The sequence below is a fragment of the Arachis hypogaea genome, chromosome 10, assembly GCF_003086295.3.
Source record: "Arachis hypogaea cultivar Tifrunner chromosome 10, arahy.Tifrunner.gnm2.J5K5, whole genome shotgun sequence".
NCBI classification, from domain to species: domain Eukaryota; kingdom Viridiplantae; phylum Streptophyta; class Magnoliopsida; order Fabales; family Fabaceae; genus Arachis; species Arachis hypogaea.
Genome location: NC_092045.1, coordinates 85,290,365 through 85,298,315, shown reverse-complemented (window position 1 = coordinate 85,298,315; position 7,951 = coordinate 85,290,365). Strand labels below are relative to the sequence as shown.

Below are 7,951 nucleotides of genomic sequence, written 5' to 3'. Positions count from 1 at the left end.
CCAAAATATTCAAAAATACAGGTTAAGAACATATCATAAGGAAGAGTTTTATCTTTCTCACTTCTAATACAATCAAACATATATCTTACCATTAGGTATGTAAAAGAAATTTCAGTTTTTGTGAGAATACCATACAAACCAAGGTATTATAGAAAGACACTCTTTGATATGAGCCACTCTGAGGAAGGATGAAATGGTTCACTATGCGATGTAACTGAGTACGAGTGTGACCAAGAGCTTTGTGAGTTGGAGTGATTCCATCAATCAAAGAGATGTGTTCACACACATAGGCTAGAGCATCATTGTAAGAGAGACCTTCCATATCATTCCACTTACCAGAGGTGTAGACAACTGCTCCAACATCAGTGTATTTTAGAGACTCACTAATGGTTTCTTCATTCAGAACTATGTCATAACCTTTTACATAAGAATGAACACTGTCCTCATGATAAGTCATTTTTGCATATAAAATAGGATAAACTGGTTTTTTAATTTTAAAAGTATGGTTCCAGTCCAAAAATTTAAAATTTTCAACAAAAAAATTTTTCTTTTTCAGATTTGGTAAGTCAATAAAAAAAGTGGGACATATGGTACGATGAGCAATAACACCTTCATAGAAATCATTGTTCATGGCAGATCAAAAACAATGAGGATTGTAGTTTGAGTGGGAGGTCATGAAGTATAATTTGTGTACAAAAGAATCAATGGAAGGCTCTTTAATAGATTTGAGAGGAATACGAGGATTTCCTTTTTGAGGGCGAGAAGGAGTAAACCTAGGTTTGGGTCTTGCAGGTTCAGGAGCAGGTTCTTCTGTAGTAGGGCGCTTCCCTTTCGAAGTGTTGGGCTTGGAAGGAGCGCTGGGAGTTGCAGTTGGCTTGGACAAAGATGAAAACCTTGAAGAGTTTTTCGTACGAGCCATAGGATCCGTGCGAGAAGGAGAGGTAGGAGGAGAAGGAGAAGGTGTAAAGGTCTGGTCTCAGGAGCGAGTAGAGGGTCTTGGCTTCTTTAGAAGTTTTAGGATTTTCGCCCTTGGACTCTTTTGGATCACGATTTTCTCCCTCATTGGAGTAAACCCAGGTTTTGAATGAAACAAAACACTAATGGTAGTGAGGAGGAACCGAAGAGGTGGAGGAAGGAGTTATCAAAAAAGAAGTTTGGTAACTGCACCAAGAAAAGATGTTTCTTGAAACATGCAACTGCATCACCTATGACTAGACCTTGAAAAGACTTGACATCATGAAAAATGTGATTTAAAAAAAATTAAATATTTAAAGAATAAACAAAAGGTGATTTAAAAGGAGATTTTTTACTAAATGACAAAGCACAAAATAACACATGGATGATGTAACACTCATTGGGCCAAGAGATGGTGGAATTTAAGAAAACATATTGGACCATTGTAATTCTGAACTGAAGGGTTGGCCCAGAAGATTCAGATCGTGCAAATGAGCCAGAAAATGATATTTAGAAAGATGGTTCTTCACTTGCCCAGAATTCTCTCATCCACACCTGAGAGACAAAAACTTCAACAAAAACATCAGTAATGTGCAAATAACAAATCTGGACTTAAAATCCCTAAATTAGTCCTAAGCTTGCAAAATCTGTCTTCAGCTAGAGGTTTACTGAAAATATGTGCTAATTGATCTTCTGATTTAATAAATTGAATGCTAATATTCTCTTTTTAAACATGTTCTCTTATTGAGTGAAATCTCACCTCAATATGTTTAGTTCTAGAGTGCGAAATCAGATTTTTGGAAATATTTATGGCACTCATATTGTCACATAACAGGAAAATATTTTCAACATTTAATTTATAATCAGCAAGTTGGGTTTTCAACCAAATAAGCTGAAAGCAACATGAAGAAGCCACTATATACTTAGCCTCTGCATGGGATAAACTGCTTTTTACTTGACCAAACGTTTAAGGACTTCCCAAGAAAATAGCATATGTTTGATGTACTCCTTCTATCCACTTTATCTGCAGCAAAGTCTGCATCACAATAACCAACTATAGAAAACTCATCAATCTAATGATACAATAAACCAAAATTGGATGTGCCATGAACATATCTAATGATCCTTTTAACTGCTGAAAGATGTGATTCTTTAGGTTTTGATTGGAATCTTGAACACATTCCAACACTTTACACAATATCGGGCCTAGAGAAAGTTAAGTACATAAGAGAACCAATCATTCCTTTATACCTAGTCTCATCAACATCTTTCTCAGTTTTACCTTTTTCTAATTTTGAGTTAGGGTGCATGGGTGTTCCCATGGGTTTGGCATTTTCTATACCAAATTTCTTAACTAGTTCCTTGGCATACTTTTCTTGATGAATAAAAATACCATTTTCGGTTTACTTAATTTGAAGCCCAAGAAAAAAATTAGGTTCACCCATCATACTCATGTCAAATTCTCTTATCATGAGTTTTCCAAATTCAGTACAAAGGGTCTCATTTGCTGATCTAAATATAATTTCATCAACATAAATTTGGACTAAGATGAAAGAATCATTAGAATTTTTGATAAATAGAGTAGTGTCAGTGGTGCCTCTTTGAAATCTATTTTTCAAAAAAAAGAGCTGAGTCTCTCATACCAAATCCTAGGAGCTTTTCTCAACCCATAAAGGGATTTTGAGAGTTTGAAAACATGATTAGGAAATCCCTTATTTTCAAAACTGGGTGGCTATGCCACATACACTTTTCTATCTATTACACCATTTAAAAATACACATTTCACATCTATTTGATACGATTTGAAACCACAATGAGCAGCATAGACTAGAAGTAGCCTTATGGCTTCCATTCGAGCAACAGGGGCAAAGGATTCATCAAAGTCTATCCCTTCCTCTTGATCATATCCTTGCGCCACTAGTCTTGCTTTGTTTCTATCAATGCTTCCATCTTCTCCAAATTTTTTCCTAAATATCCACTTGGTGCCGATCATTTTCTTGCCATTAGACTTTGGAACAAATGTCCAAACTTGGTTCTTTTCAAATTCACCAAACTTTTTCTTCATAGCCTTTACCCAAGAAGGGTCCTTTAGAGCTTCATTGAGGTTTTGTGGCTCCACTTGAGAGAGAAAAGCCAAATTTTTTTCTTCATTTGCTTTTCTTGTGGAGGAATGTATTTTGACACTATGAGAGACATCCCCAATAACAAATTCCTATGGATAATTCTTTAAAAATTTCCACTCAGGGGGTCTTGTTGACTTAGTAGCAGATTCGGTCACAGTAGGATCCAAAGAATTTGTATTGTCAGAAATTTTGCCAGATTCATGAGATAAAATAGAATTGTTTCCTACAGAATCTCCTATGGGAGTTTTATCAGATTCAGATGGCCCAGAAATTTCTTTCTCTTGATTCTGGAATTCTCCTTCTTTGCCCTGAACATGATTTCCTGCATCACAGTCTTTCAAGATACTTTGAACCAAGTTAGTGTCACAAAAAATAACGTGTATGGACTCCTCTTAATTCTATCATCTTGATGATAAACTCTATAGGCTTTGCTAGTTGTGGAATATCATACAAATAAACATTCATATGTCTTTGGATAAAATTTTCCTAGATTTTCTATGTTATTTAGGACAAAACATTTGCAAATGTTTAACTTTTATTATACATTTGATTTAAGTTAAAAACAATAATCTGAAAGCTTAGTCATGCCAAGTCTAGTGCCTTGGTACTTCACATGGCCTGTAAGTTCATGTCTTTTGCATTTGAAGATTTTTCTTTTTACTTTTTCTGGTTCATTTTCACCCTCCCTGCCTTATTTCTAATATGATTCAAAATATAAATCTATCAATTTACTTGCATGAAACATCCCTTCGATTTTATTCCTATGACATCACATTTCTTATTTTGTTTTAATGTATTGAACATGAGATTTTATTTGATTTTCATACCTACCTTGGGCATTTTTCAGAACCCATTAAGCATTTTTTACTTTTTTGGGTTCAACATAGCTGATAGTAGATTCAATATTCTGAATGATACTATACATAATTGTATGATGCAGGTAGAACGAACAAAGTCAAGGCCTATGGCAAGTGGTCTTTTGACACCATTTCAGGGACTTTGTTTTCTTGGTATTTAGTTAACTTTGGGTCTTGGGATTCTTCTGTAACTAAATTATTATAGGTCAGTGTTAACTTTGAATAGCTGAGCCTGTGATCATTATTACATCTACATGACTACGTCAAGTGTGAAACTTTGAGTATTGCCAAAATGTTGAATGTTGTGATTTGTGATCTTTTTGCAGCTGTGTTCTGGGTGCCTCATCCTTGTTGCTTGTCTTTTCTTATCCCCTCATGAAGAGGTTTACATTTTGGGTAATGAATTTCTTCAATTTTAGTCTCTTCTGAAATATTTTATTGTTATCTTTGACATACAATCTTATTATGCTTTTTATGGCACTCGTAAATTTTTTGTTAGCCTCAGGCCTATCTCGGGTTGACCTTTAATTCGGGTGCTTTGTTAGGATGGGTAGCAATTAGAGGAAGTCTAGATCCAAGAATAGTGCTGCCTCTTTATGCCTCTGGAGGTTTTTGGACACTTGTTTATGATACAATCTATGCTCACCAGGTAAAATCAACATTACTTCCTGAAGGTTTTTCTCCTCTGTCCTGCTATTTAATTGCTGCATGATATATCCCGGTGTGGGGTGATTATCTTGACTCCAATAGTTCAGTGTGTTATGAAACAAACCATACAATGATAGACTACTTGCTACCTTCCAATACAAATTATATAATTAAAGCATTGTAATCAAAGTTCTTGGTCTATGCGTATATTTATAACCTTACATTCAGGATAAAGAAGATGAACTGAAAGTGGGAGTTAAGTCAACTGCTTTGCACTTTGGTGATTCTACAAAGGAGTGGATTACTGGGTTTGGGATTGCATGCCTTAGTGGTCTTGCCCTCAGTGGCTATAATGCTGAAATAAGTATGTCTTATGAGTTATGACCCATTTTATGTTCTCTCTGTTTCGAGTTTTTAGAACTATATTTGGATTTCATTGGTTGTTTTCTTGTTCAACCTTCTGATTAATATTTGTGGGGTAGGCTGGCCATATTATGCATTTCTGGCAGCTGCATCTGGACAACTAGGCTGGCAAATATGGACAGTTGATCTCTCATCACGTGCTGATTGCAATTGCAAGTATGTTTTGGAAGTTTTTATTTAAAGTTCACCCAGAAAAGGGATTGTTGCATAAATCCATGTATTAAATTTCATTTTCACTTTCATATGGCTTTACTGCAAGCACTTGATGATATATTTATATGTCCTCAGACCTCAACAGATAGAAATCCCCCAAAATTCAGTGATTGTTCAATTTCTTTATTGATTACTCTTCCAATGTTATATTGATGGTTTCAGAAACTTATGATGCATCCACATGTTCATTAGTTTACCATAAAACGTTTAGTTCTACACTTCTAACCTCTCAATGTTAAACTCAATGAACTGACTTTTGTACCTTTTGCTTGCATCCAGATTTAATTCAAACAAGTGGTTCGGAGCTATCATATTTGGTGGAATCCTAGCTGGAAAACTTGTATCATAGGGGTAATTTGTCTGGTTGAGTAGTTTATTCTTTTATCTTGTAATAACTTATCAAATTTGCATGAGTTTTACCAATTGTCATGAGTCATCAGTCGTCACCTTAGGATACTTTATGATTTTACTTCCTTACCACATATAACAATTTTTGCCTCCAAGAAAAAGTTAATATTCGTTTTATTATTTCTTTTGAACCAAGTGTTATGATTCTGAAAAACTATCTGGAGTGTGCCCAAGGAATGGAGCAGCTTTTCTCCAATACACTATCATCATTACTTTTCAACAAATCCAATGTTAACCAAGTAATTTTAGGATTTTTTTTTGCGACTGAATGTTGGGAAATGGTTGAATTGGAATAGCTAACACTTATATTGGACTCGAAGGGAAATGCTTAATGACAGTTGATCAATGGTTAACTAGTTGAGGTACTTGATTACCTTATCGTTACAAGGTAAATAACTTCTACTTATTATTATTATTGTGTTAGCAGGGCATTTTTCATGAAGGAAAAATTAGTCATCGAAAAACCAAAAATTTAACAGACGAGAGACAAGGTTGAATGCCATTAGAAGGTACATGGTTTCTTGGTATTCATGTTGCAATTTTAATAGTTTGAAATCTTAAACCAACGGTGTGCCAATGTTGAATATTTGACTGTACATGATGCATTGTTGTTTCATCCAATCTAAGGAGTAAGTCTATGATCTAAGATCAGATCATTCTAAGCATCTTGCATTTTTAATTTGGTGGATTATGAAGCTTCCTCTTGGTGATTTATCTTTGTAGGACACTAGTTTAGTAGCTGAAATCATACTTAAGATATATTTGATTGCAGGTAAAACTGGAGTAGAAATTTTCATGGATGAATTTGATATGTGAAATTGCACATGGACTTCATCTTTGAAAATTTCACCCCATTTTTACTTACAACTAAACATACTCTTCAGGTGTGGTTGTCTGTTGAGGGAAAGGAAGGGAAGGAAATGGTTTGAAGGATAGAATGGAGTTATATCAAGTTCCTCTATCCTCTCTTTCTCTTCAAAATCTCAACTCACAAACACACTATTAGTGAGAAGGAAGCGGAGAAGAGAAAATGTTGGGACATTCAAGTTCAACTACCAAGACTGATTATGAAAGGCAGAGAAAAATTTGTGACCAACTTATTCACACTTTGTTATCGCCTGAACTGAAAGGTTCGAACACATGTTGCTGTAAAAGGCCAACTATGCAGAAGAAGAATATCTATGCAAAATATTTCCTACTCCTACCAGTTTTTCCCTCTGAACCCCTAGACTTCCTACTCAATTTTTGGTGCTTTCTGCCACCTTTGGAGAGGGAGGTCAAGAATGTTATTCCATTTCCTCCTTTATCAATCATGCCTTGTTTCATGAACATCTGCTCCTTTTCTAACTCATTTAGCCTCATCCTCATTCTCAAAATCTCCAGCTTCAGCTCCCGGTTCTCTCCTTGCAGAGAAGCGTAGTTATCTCTTGGGGACATGGCAGTACTTGGAATGCCATTGCTTATTCTTTGTGACAGTAGGCCATCTCTTGAACTCCCTGACACTGCATTCTTCAACTGTAGTTGCTCACAGTACAGGAATTGCACCACCATCTACAGTGGAAGTCTATCATTTTGTGATGGCTTTGTTAAAATTGTGATGAAAATTTTGTTAATCTTAGTTAAATCTTGTTAATTTTTGTTAAAGCTTGTTAATTTTTATGCTAACATAAATTAAGTTTTGTTGGTTTGAGTGTTAGATAATCAAAATATAGATGTTAATAACTTATGATTATGCTAGTAATTTCTTCTGAGTTGGTTCCATAATACTTGCCATTCATGATGCAAGTGATGTATTCATGGAAATCAATTCTAAATTTCCAGATTAAAGGGCTCTTGGTTATGGCTGTATAGCTCTGATTTATTGCTACTTAAACATGGGACTTATGTTCAAACGGAAAATGTAAAAGATGATTGCTAAACTGTATTCTGAAGTGTGTTATAACAAAAATAGTTGTAGCAACTTTTCTACTTGTAAGGAATCGTGATATTATTAGGAAAATTTGTAAGTTTTACATGATATATCAGCCAAAGAGTAGATAAAAGTGATGCAACCATGATGAGAGAAAAGTTGATATAAACAACATCCTCTTCTTGGGCCCAGTTTGGGAAAAATTTTTAAATAAACTTTTTTAAAAAAGGAGTTTTAAATATAAGAATTCTTATTAATAGCAGCTTATAAATAAGTTATTTTGTATTTGAATTTTTAGTTATAGAAATACTTATTTTAAAATTGCAGCGTTTGGATAAATGACTCAAAAAATATAATTTTTTTTACATAGAGAACGATGATAACAAATATCTTTCAATATTAAATGTTGATTTTAC

At 34.5% G+C, this 7,951-nt stretch overlaps 1 pseudogene; it reads left to right on the top strand.

The window, feature by feature from the left end:
• Positions 1-3,661: 3,661 nt before the first annotated feature.
• On the top strand, positions 3,662-5,567 carry LOC112718280 (4-hydroxybenzoate polyprenyltransferase, mitochondrial-like; annotated as a pseudogene).
• Positions 5,568-7,951: the final 2,384 nt, after the last annotated feature.